The sequence below is a fragment of the Petaurus breviceps genome, unplaced genomic scaffold, assembly GCF_028583685.1.
Source record: "Petaurus breviceps papuanus isolate PSGF00001 unplaced genomic scaffold, PetGlider_PUasm1.0 90603, whole genome shotgun sequence".
NCBI classification, from domain to species: Eukaryota; Metazoa; Chordata; class Mammalia; order Diprotodontia; family Petauridae; genus Petaurus; species Petaurus breviceps.
The window spans coordinates 7,226,111-7,241,601 of NW_027187284.1; the positions used below are offsets into that span (position 1 = coordinate 7,226,111).

At 37.2% G+C, this 15,491-nt stretch overlaps 1 protein-coding gene across 7 annotated transcripts in view; it reads left to right on the forward strand.

Moving 5' to 3' along the window:
- The window catches only part of ST3GAL6 (ST3 beta-galactoside alpha-2,3-sialyltransferase 6), a 92,456-nt gene that overhangs the window by 22,616 nt on the left and 54,349 nt on the right, over nucleotides 1-15,491 (forward strand). For all 7 annotated transcript variants that reach the window (XM_069063850.1, XM_069063847.1, XM_069063849.1 and 4 more), the window contains exon 2: nucleotides 1,652-1,748. The gene's annotated coding sequence lies outside the window, so the exon portion shown is untranslated. The remainder of the gene's footprint in view (nucleotides 1-1,651; nucleotides 1,749-15,491) is intronic.

Genomic DNA, 15,491 nt, shown 5'->3' on the forward strand with positions numbered 1-15,491 from the left:
AAATATTGCAAAGGGTAGAAAGGAAGTCTGTGTCATTAGGAAGGAGCCAGGTCTCAATGAGTGCAAGAAGATTGAAGGAATGGAAAGGGAAAAGATTCAAAATGAAAGCAATTTGGGATACAATGGGAGGGGTGGGTAGTTTCAGAGTGGGAGGTTGGGAAAATAACCTTAGTTGATTAACCCCCCCCCCCCTTTAAAACTTTATCTTTTTTCTTAGTTTTCATGATAGTATTCTCTCCTGCTACTTCTCTTCTTAACATCAACTCCTTCTGTTTCCTTTGTTGCCTCTTCTGCCCCGCCTCTAAAGGTGGGCGTTCTTTAAGGTTTGGTCCTTCCTACTCTTTCCCCTGGACATCTCATCTTCCTATAGCTTCATCTATCACTTTTTAAAAATTTTTTCTGAGATGGGGATATTGATTGAAGATTATGTAGTTAGTTGGACCAGTTCAGTAGGCTGCCCATATAATTGCATATACTGTTCTGAACATTAAACATTCTTTACCCTCTTGGATCCCCCATATGGATTTTTACCCTAATCTCTTTGTGTGTTTGTGGATCTCATTCATAAGTCTGTGTAGCATTCTAGCAATTATAGTTAGCCCACCGTGATTCACCAGTAGGAGCATCTGGAAGGCCTTACTATCTAGAGGGGAACTCTCTTCCTCTTGGACTGTGTGTGGGACATCCTCCATGTCGGTAACAGATAATTTTGGAGAACAAATATTTTCCTGTTTTATGCCTTTCTTGAAATTAATAATCGTAAGGTAAACCTACAAGGTTATCTCTGTTGCACTTATTAGGAAACCTTACATGATTTTTAGCGTATTACATAGGTTATACTTCGTTGGAGGAAAGTCTTTCAAAGTTGCATTTTGCTCCACCAAATCAAAAACTGTTTTAGAGTCAAATAATAAGCACAGTGGAATCTTGTATTCTATTCACCTTTCCATCAGTCACGCAACTATAAAGATGTGTGACCTGTTATGAATTATCATTTCAAATACCTGCCTCTTAAAAACAAACAAAAATGGGGCAGCTAGGTGGCACAGTGAATAGAGCACCGGCCCTGGAGTCAGGAGGACCTAAGTTCAAGTCCGGCCTCAGACACTTGACACACTTTCTTAGCCGTGTGACCTTGGGCAAGTCACTTAACCCCAGTTGTCTTGCCTTCCCCCTTCCAAACAAAACAAAGCAAAAACAAGCAAATGCCTATCACTTCGCTGGGGCAACTAGGTGGCACAGGGGATAGAGTGCCAGACCCAGAGTCAGAAAGACTGATCTTTGTGAGTTCAAATTTGTCCTAAGACTAGCTGTGTGACTCTGGGCAAGTCATTTAACCCCACTTGCTTCAGTTTCTTATCTCTAAAATGATCTGGAGATGGAAATGGCAAACCATTCCAGTCAGTATCTTTGAAGAAAACCCCAAATGGGGTCACAAAAGAGTTAGACAAGACTGAAACAACAGAAAAACAACAGAAACCTCTTTGTCCAGGGTGTCCTTGATATATAGGTGTAGATTATTCTAACAAAGATTTTGTAGAGGTGAGAAACTAGACATACCGGTTGGTAGCTGTTAATATTCTGAGTTGATTTTTTAAACAGCAATGAATATTCTTAATTTTTCTGGTAATTTATGTCTTCTCTTTTCCAGATATCTTAAGAATCTGTCTTTTAACACCATCAAGAGAAGATTCTCTCCTTGAAAGCTGGACCAGACAATATACATGTGGAGGAGGTTCATGCAGGAGGTGACAAGATGAGCTTTACACACTGTCCTCAGTTTATCTTTCAAGTCTTCTCTTCTAATACTGTCCTTCACAAACCTTTTGCTTTTGACTATCTGGCTTATTCTTTATCCCCCAAACACATCTTCCTTCTTTGGTTTTCACTTTCAGGTGCAAGGTGAGGAGATAGGGTCAGGAAAAGTCATTTTAAAAAGCCAAAACTAGATTAGCCAACATTCATGGTTAGATGGAACTTAATTTGTGTACAGGTCCCCCAATGCAACAATCGCAAGAACTAATTCCAAGATTCCATATCTAGTAAATTAATTCAACTCACTTATTTAGGTGAGTCTATATAACTATATAGACCTTCAGCCTCTATCACTTTATAAAAGGTTGCACCCATTTCCTTCAACAAAGATGATGACTGTTTTAGTGTTGCCATGCACTTTAAGCAGTCACTGCTAGTCTCTACCCGTGTTTCCCTGATAATAAGACCTATCCTGAAAATAAGCCCTCCCCTTACTGTGTAAGATTCCTCTAAAATAAGCCCTCCCCCGAAAATAAGCCCTATTGAGATTGCTACTGTAGTGAAGGTGATCCCCTGCGCTACACGCTACATTACGGTACCCTCTGTATGCACCGTCCGTCCCCCCACCCCGGGTGAAACGCACGCCGCGCTCCGAGCTGCATCCAATCAGAGTTGCAGCAGTGAGCGCGTCATCCTGTTCTTCCCCAGTGATTTGCTTATTGAATAAAGGTACATTTTTTTGTTCACATTTACCTGTTTATTAAAATTGCTGTCAATGTTCATTAAAATAAGCCCTCCCCTGAAAATAAGCCCTCTGGTGTTTTTCTGTCCAAAAAAAAATAATAAGACAGTGTCTTATTATCGGGGAAACACGGGTATGTACAATTCAATATGGAGCCATGACTGAGAGTTTCGGTAAAGGCTAGCATCCATTCTTTTTAAGGCATTAAGCCCTTCTTCTGAGATCTGCCATTTAGGGACCAGCAGTGATACCAAGTGTAGCAGTGTAGATAGTCATGCTTTTGGAAGTGCATCAATCATAAATTTAGTTTTAAATGTATACCTTACAGTTAATTTTTAGTTCATCAGCATATCCTAGGGTAGAAGCCATGACAGTATAGCAAAAATGGCCCTGGATTTATATATCAGAAGACCTAGAATTCCAGAACAGTTGCTTAGTATCCTTGGACAAATATCTTATTTATCTGGGATTCACTACCTTCAGCTGTAAAACTAGGAGGTTATACTTGGGAGAGAAATATTTCTTCCAGCTCTAACTACTCTATTTTCATATTACAGATATCACATATTAATTGCCAAATAATGCCTTAAAACTTTAATCTCTGATTCCCCTCCATCCTCTTCCCTTCCCTGACTGCCACAGATTAAATGGGCTGTATTCCTAACCTGAATTTCTTTCCATGTATTTTGGCTTATCATTTTTATGTAATATATCAGTAACTAATTCAATAATGATGCTATTTACGCTGATGGGAGAAGGGCCTAGATCTGAGAAGGTCCTCAAGTGCCTTCTAAAAAGAACTCGTTTTATGCCTCTAAAAACCCTCTAAGACAGGTGATGATATAATCATTTTACAAATTGGCAGCTGAGACCAGAGTTATAGTGTGAGTTTTGTTTTTGTTTCTTGCAGCATTGTAGAAATAACTTTATTCCTCATATCGAAATGCTAGACTAGAGATAAACTTTAGAGCATTTGGACTCTCTTTGATGTGGGTAGGTACTTCTGTCTTAGGTCAAAGATCTATACCTTATCTATCTCAGTTCAGATCTGGCCTCACACATGTAAAGACTGTGTGACCCTCGGCAAGTCACTTAACTTCTCTTTGCCTCAGTTTCCTTAACTGTAAAAAGGCGATAATAATAGCACCAGCTTCACAGAATTGCTGTGAGGATAAGGTCTGATAATATGTGTAAAATACCTCACCAGTAGTAGGTGCTATGTAAATACTTCTTGTTATTGTTATCATCAGTATTATTCCATCTTATCCTATGTTGCTTTTCTCCATGCCCTCCATGGTCAGTTTTCTCAGGGCCCTAGGGGATCTTTTTTGGGTCCTTTGACATCACAAGGTGGCATGCTAGCTCTCTATCAGTTATCCCACAGTTGGTACATGACCAGATAACTTCCTGTCCTGATAAGTCAATTTTTTTTCCTCTAGACTTGTGATTTTATTAGCATAGGTAAATCCTGATATGGAAACTCCCTCTTCCAAGGCAGATGGATCATCAAATCTTCAGTGATTTTTAATCTTAAGAGAGTCACTCACCACCACAACAAGCTGAGGCTTGCATCAGGTTCACAAAGCTAATCTGTGTCAGAGGCAAGTCTTAAACTAGATGCACCTAGCTCTGAGGCAAGTCTTCTCTCCACTCCCTAAGAGGCCAGATTTACTCTCCTTACATAAGCAGCATGTAAGCATCTACATTCAAAGTTCCTATTGATTTCACTGTTTATATTTGTCTTTGGAATGTATCATATGTTTTGGCATCATCTTGCTATTCTAATTATGTTTTGTTTGGCAGGTATGAGAGTTAATTTGAATTCTCTGAGCAAGCACAAGAAGATGGTTGGGAAGGTAGTTTGAAATGTGTTGGGTGATAGAGTAGGACAGTCAGTTTGAATAAAAATGTAGCGCTTACGGTTATTAAAAACTTTTTATGAAGGGAAATTACAGGGTAGCTTAGATAGGTGTATCTTCAAACTGTATATTCTATTTGATTTGTTATTTCTTGAATATATTCTGCATCTTTTAATAAATAGTTGATGATTTATTTATTATCAGTCAGTACTTTATTATATAATCACCCTTTTTCTAGGCTGTCATACAGAGGTTTTCTGGTGAATGTTTTACAATTGTATGTATATCTGTAATGCCAAGCAAAGGCAACTTCCCAAGGTTCAAAATACCAGCATAGCTGCTCACCATTTTATATAGTGACAAATTAAGAACAGAGAAAATAAAAATATAGCATAATTAAAAATACAGCATTCACCAAGTGTAATTCAATAATTTCCAAGTACTACTTCACCCCTGGACATTACATTTATTTAGTCAATCACAGTCCCTCTTCTAAATACTACTCTACCCCTAGGCTGTACATTCATTTAGTCAACCTCAAAGCCCCTCTTCTCAAATAGAGATTAGTTTCCAATCATAAGCAATTCATTTGGTCAGTCCCAGAGCACAAAAAAAGTAAAAAAATTCCCACAATTGAATAGGCCATCTACCCCAGAGTTACAACAAGCTTAAGCACAGCATTTAGTAACCAAAGAGAGGTCTTTTCTTCATCTTGACCCAAGGCAGGTTCTCAGAAATCTTTGGTCCTGGGGAGACAAAGCTTAGCAAGGCCACAAGATACATTGCCAGTGTCCTCATTAATTCATTCTCTGTCTGCAGAACAATCCTAGGACCCCTGAAAACATTAGCAAAACCCTCTTCCAGGATTTCTGTAAATATGCAACAAGAAAATTCTTTTTCATGGCTTCTGAACCAACAGCAAGGTTCTAGGACCTCTACAACAACAGCATTGGCCTTCACCAGTAGGTGCAATCCAATACAGGGGATCTTTAAATTTCATTACTTTTACAATATCCAATGTCACAAGATTATCACAAATTTTACTGAATGACATAAAATGTACAGATAATAATAAAATATATAAAACTCTCTATTGTAAATTCCATAGAGATAATGGTTTTTACAGAATGCTTTTGTTGATTTTTTTGCCAAACTCTTACATCTATAGCCAAGCTATGATTGCAGTTCAACCTTGATCTAACAAATGGAGTTCCATCCCAGTTGATTAACTTTTTTCCCAATTTATTACCATTAAATTGTAGATGACATCTACCATTAAAGTATTTCTTACCCCTAGTACAGTTTATATTCATTAATCTGAAACCTCTTTCAGCCTTGTCACTGTTGATTACAGTAGTACTAACTACTATTTTAGTTTTTTTGTGTAGTTGTAGGGATTGGAACATTGATTCTATATTATTATCTACAAAATATTTAAAATTGTTCCTATCAATTCATATTTTAAAATTTCACCTAAATTATGGTTTTTTTTTACCAGCTATATACAGTAAAATTAGTTCTTCACATGGCTAAGTAGATAGTTCTAATAAACCAAAATAATTTTAAATGTTTTAGTAATTTCTATCTGATAAAAGATATAAGTCCATGTTTTGAATTCTGTTTTCTAATAACATTCTTGGGAAGAGCATTAAATATATTATTTTTATTCAGTGAGGTATCATTAAACTTATTTGACTTAATCACATCTTCAATATGAGATTCATGCTTTCAAGTACCAAACTTAAAATTCTCCCAAACTCTCATAGAACATTTGATTTTCATGCTTTCTGAATGTTAGTTAATTTTGACTATAATGCAGCTGACTTCTTTAAGAAAAATAATTAGGACAAGGTTTTGCAAGAACTTAATGTTAGCTAATCTCTGCCAAATCAGAATAAGAAGAATGAGAAAAATTCATGTAGAGTATGGGATATACACAATATACAGCAGTAGCAGTTTATTTTTTTTTTAATTTACTTATTTACTTTTAATTTAAAACATTCAGTCCCACGATCCCTTGAGTTTCAAATTTTCTCCCCCCCTAAACCCCCTATGGGGGCGTGCAATCAAATATAGGATCTACAAATACCTTCACATTAAACATTAGTCATGTTGTAAAGAAGGATTATAACCAATGAAGTGAACAATGAGAATGAGGAAACAAAACAACAAAAAAAAGAGAAAGAGCAAGTAGCTTGCTTCAGTCTGCATTCAGACTCTGTAGTTCTTTCTCTGGATGTGGATATCTCTTTCCATCACGAGTCTTTTGGAGTTGTCTTACAACCTTGCCTTGCTAAGAGGAGCCCAGTCTATTAAAATTAGTCATTACACATACCTGTAATTGTATACAAATTTCTCCTGGTTCTGCTTTTCTCACTCAACATCATTTTATGTAAGTCTCTCCATGTTATTATAAAATCTGTCTGCTCCTCATTTCTTATAGCACAATAGTACTCCATTACATTCATATACCACAACTTGTTTAGCCATTCCCCAATTGATGAGCATCCCCTTGCTTTTCAATTCTTGGCCACCACAAAAAGAGCTGCTATAAATATTTTTGTACATACAGGTCCTTTTCCCACTTCTATGATCTCTTTGGGATACAACCCTAGAAGCTGTATTGCTGGGCCAAATGGTAGGCATTTATTTATAGTCCTTTGGGCATAGTTCCAGATTGCTCTCCACAATGGTTGAGTCAGTTCACAACTCTACCAACAGTGCATTAGTGTTCCAATTTTTCTACATCCTCTCTAGCATTTATCATTTTCTTGTTTTATCATCTTAGACAATCTGACCAGTGAGATGTGGTACCTAAGAGTTGTTTTGATTCTCATTTCTCTAATCATTAGTGATTTAGAGCATCTTTTCATATGCTCACAGGTATCTTTAATTTCTTCCTCTGAAAACTGCCTGTTCATATCCTTTGACCATTTATCAATTGGGGAATGACTTGTATTCTTATAAATTTGACTCAGTTCTCTGCATATTTTAGAAATTAGACCTTTATCAGAGACACTGTAAAAATTCTTCCCCAATTTTCTGCTTCCCTCCTAATCTTGGTTACATTGGCTTTGTTTGTACAAAAACTTTTCAATTTAATATACTTAAAATTATCCATTTTGATGGCTTAATTTCTTTTTCTGAGATGGGGTTATTTAAGTAATTTACTTTGCTTCAGTTAATCTAGGCACCTGATATTTTTGTAAATATTCATCCATTTCACTAAGATTGTCAAATTTATGTGCATACAATTGGGCAAAATAATTCCTAATATTTTAATTTCCTCTTCATTGGAGGTAGATTCACCCTTTTCATTTTTGATACTCGTAATTTGGTTTTCTTCTTTCTTTTTTTATCATATTGATTTAAGGTCTATTAATTTTTTTTCATAAAACCAGCCCTTAGTTTTATTTATTAATTTAATAGTTTTCTTAATTTCAATTTTATTAATCTCTCCTTTGGTTTTCAGTATTTCTAATTTAGTACTTAACTGATGATTTTCAATTTGGTCTTTTTCTAGCTTTTTCAGTTGCATGCTCAATTGATTGACCTCCATTTTCTCTATTTTATTCATGTATGCATTCAGGGATACAAAATTTCCCCCTAAGAATTGCTTTTACTGTATCCCACAAGTTTTGGTATGTTGTCTCATTATTGTCATTCTCTCTCTCTTTTTTGTTTTTGCTTTTTTGGAGGGCAGTTAAGGTTAAGTGACTTGCCCAAGGCCCCACAGCTAGTTTTTTTGTTAAGTGTCTGAGGCTGGATTTGAACTCAGGTACTTCTGACTCCAGGGCCAGTGCTCTATTCACTGTGCCACCTAGCTACCCCTATTGTCATTCTCTTGAATGAAGTTACTGATTGTTTCTATAATTTCTTGTTTGACCCACTCATTCTTCAGGATTAAATTACTTAGTTTCCAATTAGTTTTTAGTCTGTCTTTCCATGGCTATTTATTACATATAATTTTTATTGCATCATGATCTGAGAAAGATGCATTTAATATTTCTGCCTTTCTGCACTGAATTGTGAGGCTTTTATGACCTAGTACCTGGTCAATTTTTGTTTATAGCACATTAGAAGGTACCACTGAGAAGAAGGTATATTCCTTTTTATCCCTATTCAGTTTTCTCCAGAGATCTATCATATCTGCCCTCTCTAAAATTCTATTCACCTCCTTCTTTTTTGTTTATTTTGAGGTTAGATTTTTCAAGTTCAGAGAGAGGGAGGTTGAGGTCCCCCACTAGTCTAGTTTTGCTCTTTATTTCTTCTTCTAATTCCCTTAACTTCTCTAGGAATTTGGATGCTATACTACTTGGTGCATATATGTTAAGTAATGATATTGTTTCATTTTTGAAGGTGCCTTTTAGCAGGACATAGTTTCCTTCGTTATCTCTTTTAATTAGATCTATTTTTGCTTTTGCTTTATCTGAAATAAGTATTGCTACCCCTGCTTTTTTTTTTTACTTTAGTTGAAGCATGATATATTCCACTCCAGCCTTTTACCTTTACCCTGTGCGCATCCCCTTGTTTCAAATGTGTTTCCTGTAGACAGCATATTGTAGGATTAGGTTTTTTAATTCATTTTGCTGTCTGCCTCCATTTTATTGGGGAGTTCATCCCATTCACATTCACAGTTATGATTACTAACTGTGTCTTTCCCTCCTTTTCCCTCTTATTCCCTCCCCTTTTTATGCTTTTATTTCTCCCTTCTTACTTCCCCTCCTTTAGAGTTTTCCTTTTGACCCCCGCCTCCCTCAGTTTTCCCTTCCCCCTTATTATTTCCCTAGCTTCCCTCTTTTTCCCCCCTTACTCCTCCTACTGCCTGTAGGGCACAATAGATTTTTATACTTAACAGGGTATGTTATTCCCTCCTTGAACCTAAACCAATGAGAGTAATTTCATACAGCGCTTCCTCTCTCCTTTGCCTCTACTATGAGTTTTTGTGTCTTTTCACATTAGAATCCTAAACTTAACTGATTATGTTAATCCCTCCTTGAACTAAATAAAACCAATGAGAGTTAATGTTCATATAATGTTCATCAGGGTCCCTCCCTTCTTTTCCTCTACTGTAGTATGTTTTTATGCCTCTTCTGCCTCCTCTTTTACTTTTCTCCCATTACTATCCCTTTGCACCCCATTAATAAGGTTTTTTATCGTCACATTAGTTCATTTATACCCACACCCTCTATCTATGTATATCCCTTTTAAATGTTTCGATAATTGTTTAAATCTCAATTTTGACAGGTATCAGCTTCTCATATAGGGATGTAAACAGCTTGCTCTTACTGTATCAAAAGTTATGTGCATGCGCATGCATGCATGTGTGTGTGTATGTTTTCCTTGTTTAACATTTTATTTCTTTCTTGAGTCTTGTGTTTGGAGATCTGATTTTCCATTGATCTCTGGCTTTTTTGTCATGAAAGTCTGAAGTCCTTTCATTTCATTGAATGACCATCTTCTTGCCTGAAAGATTGTGCTCAGTTTTGCTGGGTAGTTGATTCTTGGTTGCAGTCCAAGCTCTTTTGCCTTATGAAATATCATATTCCAATCCCTCCAATCTTTTAATGTGCAAGCTGCTAGGTCCTGTGTGATCCTGACTGTAGTTCCATGATATTTTAATTGTTTTTTTTTTCTGTCTGCTTGCAGTATTTTCTTGTTGACCTTACAATTCTGGAATTTGGCTACTATATTTCTTGGAATTTTCAATTTGGGATCTCTTTCAGGAGGAATTTGGTGAATTCTGTCAATAACTATTTTATCCTCTGATTCTGGGACCTCAGGACAGTTTTCTTTGATAATTTCCTGGAGTATGTTGTCCAGGCTGTTTTTTTCATTGTGTCTTTCTGGTAGACTGATAATTCTTAGATTTTCTTTCCTGGATCTGTTCTCTAGGTCAGTTGTTTTTCCAGTGAGTTTTGTTTGACTGACCCTTGATGCATCATAGAGTCATTAGCTTTGACTTGACTGATTCTAATATTTAGTGAATTATTTTCCTTGGTTAGTTTTTGAAGCTCCTTTTTGTTTTGTTCAGATTTCATTTTTAGGGAAGTATTTTCTCCAGTTAGATTTTGAACCTCCTGTCCCAGTTCACAATTTTTACTTTTTAAGGAATTGTTTTCTTCAGTGAGATTTTTTTTTCCATTTTGGCCAATGTAATTTTAAAAGAATTGGTTGGGGTGGCTAGTTGGTGCAGTGAATAGAGCACTGGCCCTGGAGTCAGGAAGACCTGAGTTCAATTGCCCCTCAAAACAAACAAACAAAAAGAATTGGTTGATTTATTTTCTACCTCTCTAATTTGGCTTTTAAAATCTTTCTTGAGCTCTTCCAAGAATGCTTTTTGGGCTTGAGATCAGTTCATATTTCTTTCTGTGGTCTCAGATGTGGATATAGAGTTGATGGTATCTCCTGGATATCTTGTTCACAATAATAGGATTCAATCATCTTTGCTCTTCCCTTTCCAAGTTGTTTCTGGCCCATTGTCATTGCCTATTTCCTGTCTTTTAAAGTGGATTTCTGCTTCTGGGGTACAGAAGGCTCTGACTCATGCTTCTCAAGCTGGGAGCTAGGGTCCTGGTTGTTGACTTTGAGTACTGTAGCCTCTGGGTGTCTAGACGGGCCAAGGTCATGACTCTCAGTGTTTTCCCTGGGTTACCCTAAGGCTCACAGAGTAAAGTGTGGGGTAGGGATGGTCTGGCCATTTCAGGTTTCTTCCTCTGTGCCCCTGGGCTAGAGCTCAGGCAGGCTCAGCAACTGGCAGCTTGCCACGCTGGTGTCTGCAGATTTCCTTGATTGTATTAAGGTACACTTGGGCTTCTGGTGTTAGTGCTTGCTGGCTCCACCCCCCTGGGTTTTGGGATCTCCTGCTGGTCAGCTGAGATAGGGTTTGTTGGGACTTCTCCCACCCTTCACTTCAGGTTGGGCACAGCTTCAGTTGCACCCTTTCTACAGGACTCCCAAGCCTGCCACTGCTTCCTCTATTTCAGGATTTTACACTGGGACAATAATCTCTGAGTTTTCAGGGTCAGGGAGGGGGATTAGAACAGCTAGAGTTTACTCTGTAATATTGGTTCACAGAAGTTCAGGTAGGTGGTTTTTAAACATCCAGGCTGTAGGCTGATAGTCCCAGGAGAAGCTGTTGTCGCTACCATGGGCCCTGTACTTTGTCTTAGCCAGCTCCAACAAATCCTCTGTCCCATGGTGAGAGGTCTGCCAACTCAGGGTTCGCTCTTGCTCTGCTATGATCTAGTCTCAAGTCCTTGCTGAGGCAACCTGTGCCCTCTGGGCTCCCTTTGCCCAGTCCTATGTGTACACTTTCCTGGACTGGGAATCTGCCAAACCCTGTCGCCCAATGGATCAGATTCCCTTTTTAGAGGTTACTGATGGAATTCATGGAGGAGCTCAGATGAGCTCTTGCTTCTACTCTGCCATCTTGGCTCCGCCCCCCAGCAGTAGCAGTTTATAAAGTACAAAAACAATCCATCTTGGTCCCACTAATCAAGCATTATTAGTAATTTTAATTTCAAGTTCTTCAGCTACAGTTTCTCACTTGGTTTGGTTTTTTTTTTATTAGATTAGAAAAAATAGAATATTTTTATTTTATTTTAATTTAAATAATTTAAAAAAAATTTTAAATGATTATTTTAAAATACTTTTATATTGTAAATTTAAATTTAAAATATTTTAAATGATTAATTTACTTTACATCAGATATTGAATTGTCATAATTGATCAATTTGATAATTGAATCAAATGATAATTGAATCGGTGACTTAAAATAGTGCCAAATAATGACTTTAGGAAAAATTTCTAATAACTTTGTAGCTACAGAATTTGTTCCCCAATATATATTAGCACCATCAGAACAAAATTCAGTTGTTTGCTTTCAAATATTCAATATTAAATTCAGTTATTTAATGTAGACAGTAATACATTGATAATTTTCTCTGCTGTACTTGATTGACACCAGTGTTTTTGTACCAACAAATAACATTGCTGGTACAGGAAATGGTTGAACTCTGCACCAAATTCCTGAAAAATTAGTAATTTGTTTTCATGAGCTAGTAGGTACTGACTCCAGAACACTGTTCTGTCATTCTGCCCTGAATTACAAATAATATTTTGCTTCAGCAGCAAATTAGAAATTGTTTTAGATATTTAAAAATATCTGAAGTCAGTGTAGCTATATACCATGATTTTCCATTTTGTTTCCCAAAATTGATTTACTCTGGGGCTCTTAGTTTATTTACCTGACAAAGTATATTCTCAGTTTTTATATTATTGAACTAGCCAATTTAATCTACCCATTTACATAGACTGGAATCAAGTTTTGTTTAGAGAAGTAAACCCTCAGTTTTGTAACCAGGAGTACTGCTCATTTCACTCTTAATTAATATCCTAAATCTTTCAAAAGCTAGAGTGCTCTTCTCTAAAATAATAATAATACAGTATTTTTTAGTACAAGAAACAGTATTGTGTAGTAAGGGGTAGGCAAATTATTGTCTTTAAGCTAAATACACTGGCATTTGCATAATATATAAACATAAAATCCATTTTTACCTTTGGGCCATAGTTTGTCAAGCCCTGGTGTAGTGGATAGAAATTCAGAGTAGGAGTTAGGAAAGACCTGGATTCAAATCCTAACTCAAATCCTAATTCTAGCACTAACAAGCCCCCACTGATGTGGCTACTTTTCCCTCTGCTATTTAGAATTGCTAGTTCTTTGACTCATCAATTCTTTAGGATTTTTATTTTGTCTCCAATTTTTAATTCTTCCATCAATGACCCTTTATTGAATATAATTTTTGTTACATTGTGGTTGGCAAAGGATGTGTTTCATAGTTCCACTTTTCTGTATTTGTGACATTTTTATGTGTGTTTCTTACAAGGTTTTTGTTGGTTTTCTTTTTATATTTTTGGAGGGAAGCTAGGAGGGAATGAAACTGAATTCATGTTCATTTTTTTTAAAGTAAAAACTCAAAAAATAAGAAAAAATATTCAGAACAGCATAAAATGGTTCAACTTGCAATTAACTTAATGAGAAGAATTGCCCATCATCATTCTCTCATTCTCTCACAATCAATTAAATGAGAAACTGAAAGATTCTGATTTTGTACAGATGAAGTAAGAGATGTAGTTTAAAGAATTCATTTTATTATACATGGATAATATATTGTATCACAGGGCTGTCACACTCACTACCTGCAACCAGTACTGAATTAAAATATAATTGGGAAATGTTTAATGATTTTTTTCCTTTTTAATTATTAATATGTTATTAATCATATACAAGTATATAACATCAAAAGAAATCCAAGTATTTTGAGAATCTGATTTAATAAAAAATATAGATAAAACATCTAGCAGGGGTGGCTAGGTGGCACAGTGAATAGAGCACCGGCCCTTGAGTCAGGAGGACCTGAGTTCAAATCCAGCTTCAGACACTTAATACAAAAGCTAGTCGTGTGACCTTGGGCAAGTCACTTAACCCCAATTGCCCTCCAAAAAGCAAAAAAAAAAAAATCTAGTAAATAAAAATTAAAGCTATTTTAAGAGCAATTTTGGAAAATTTCACAAATAAAAGAGAAGGCTCAGTGTGCTATTTCTTGATGTGGCGTATTGCTCTCAGTGAAAAATATATTTGCATGTTTCATGACATAGTCAAAGTCTAGATGTAGGCGAGTCAACATGGCGGAGTAGAAGTAGGACCTCCGTGGGTCTCCGGCTTCCACCTTCCCCAATCCATGTAAAAGGGGACTCTAAACAAACTTTGGAGCTGCAAAACCCACAAAATGACAAAGAGAAGCAAACCTCCCACTGAGGACAGCCTGGCAGGCCAGCAGGAATCAGCCAGCGCAGCGCTCTGGGAACCAAGCCCACGCCCGCTTGAGCCAGAGGTTTTAGCCCCAGAGTGGGCCTGACCAGCTGCCAGCCGGAGGGACTTCAGATCACCAGCAGCTGTGGCCGTTTCCAGATTTATCAACACATAGATGCAAAGGACAAAGTGAGAGGACAGTGCAATGTGGACTTTGGGACCCAGTAGGTGTGTCAGCTTTTGCCCCCAGGGTGAGAAGCTGTTGTGGCGCCACATTGCAACTTCAGCTCCTGGCCTGCAGAGTGTAGGGGGACCAAGTGACAAGTCTGATAGTTAATTGCTCTTGCTTTAACTAGCTTGGATCTGGATTGTGGTCTAGGGTATAGGTCCTGGGGTGCATGACCAACTTGCCAGAGTGTGTAGAGGCCTCAGAGAGGGCACCCAGCTAATACCTCCAGCACTTGAGAAAACCCCAGTGTTTGTGATGAAAGCTCCCCATCTGGTGGCAGAGTCCTACTGTGGCAAAAAGCCCAGGGGTCAAGTGACTGAGGGGTGACATGACCAGACAAAGGAAGCTAAATAAACAGAAGACTCCAACATTAGACTCCTATTTTGGGGACAAAAAGGATCAAAGCATGGAACAGGAGGAAGACAGTGAAGTCAGAACTTCTGCACCAAAAACATCAAAGGAAAATACTGGTTACAGCTGGTTACAGGCCATAGAGGACCTTAAGAAGCAAATAAGAGAAGTGGAGGAAAAATTGGGAAGAGAAATGGGAACAATGCAAGAAAATTATGAAATGAGTGTCAACAGCCTGACTGAGGAAAGTCACACCTTAAAAAACAGACTGACTCAATTGGCAAAAGAGGCTCAAAAAGGCAATGAGGAGAGGAATGCCTTGAAAAGCTGAATTTGCCAGATGGAAAAAGAATCTCAAAAGCTCAATGAGGATAATTGTTCCCTCAGATTTAGATTGGAGCAAAGGGAAGTGGCTTTAAGAGAAATCAAGATGACGTTAAACAAATCCAAACAAATGAAAGAATAGAAGGCAATCTGAAATATCTCATGGGAAAAACCAATGACCTGGAAAATAGATCCAGGAGAGATAATTTAGAAATTATTGGACTACCTGAAAGCCATGATCAGGGAAAGAACCTAGAAATCATCCTCCAAGAATTCTCAAGGAAAATTGCACTGATGTTTTAGAACCAGAAGGCAAAATAGAGGTTGAAAGAATCCATTGATCACCTCCTGAAAAAGATCCCAAAAAGAAAACTCCTAGGAATACTATAGCCAGGTTCCAGAATTCCCAGATCAAGG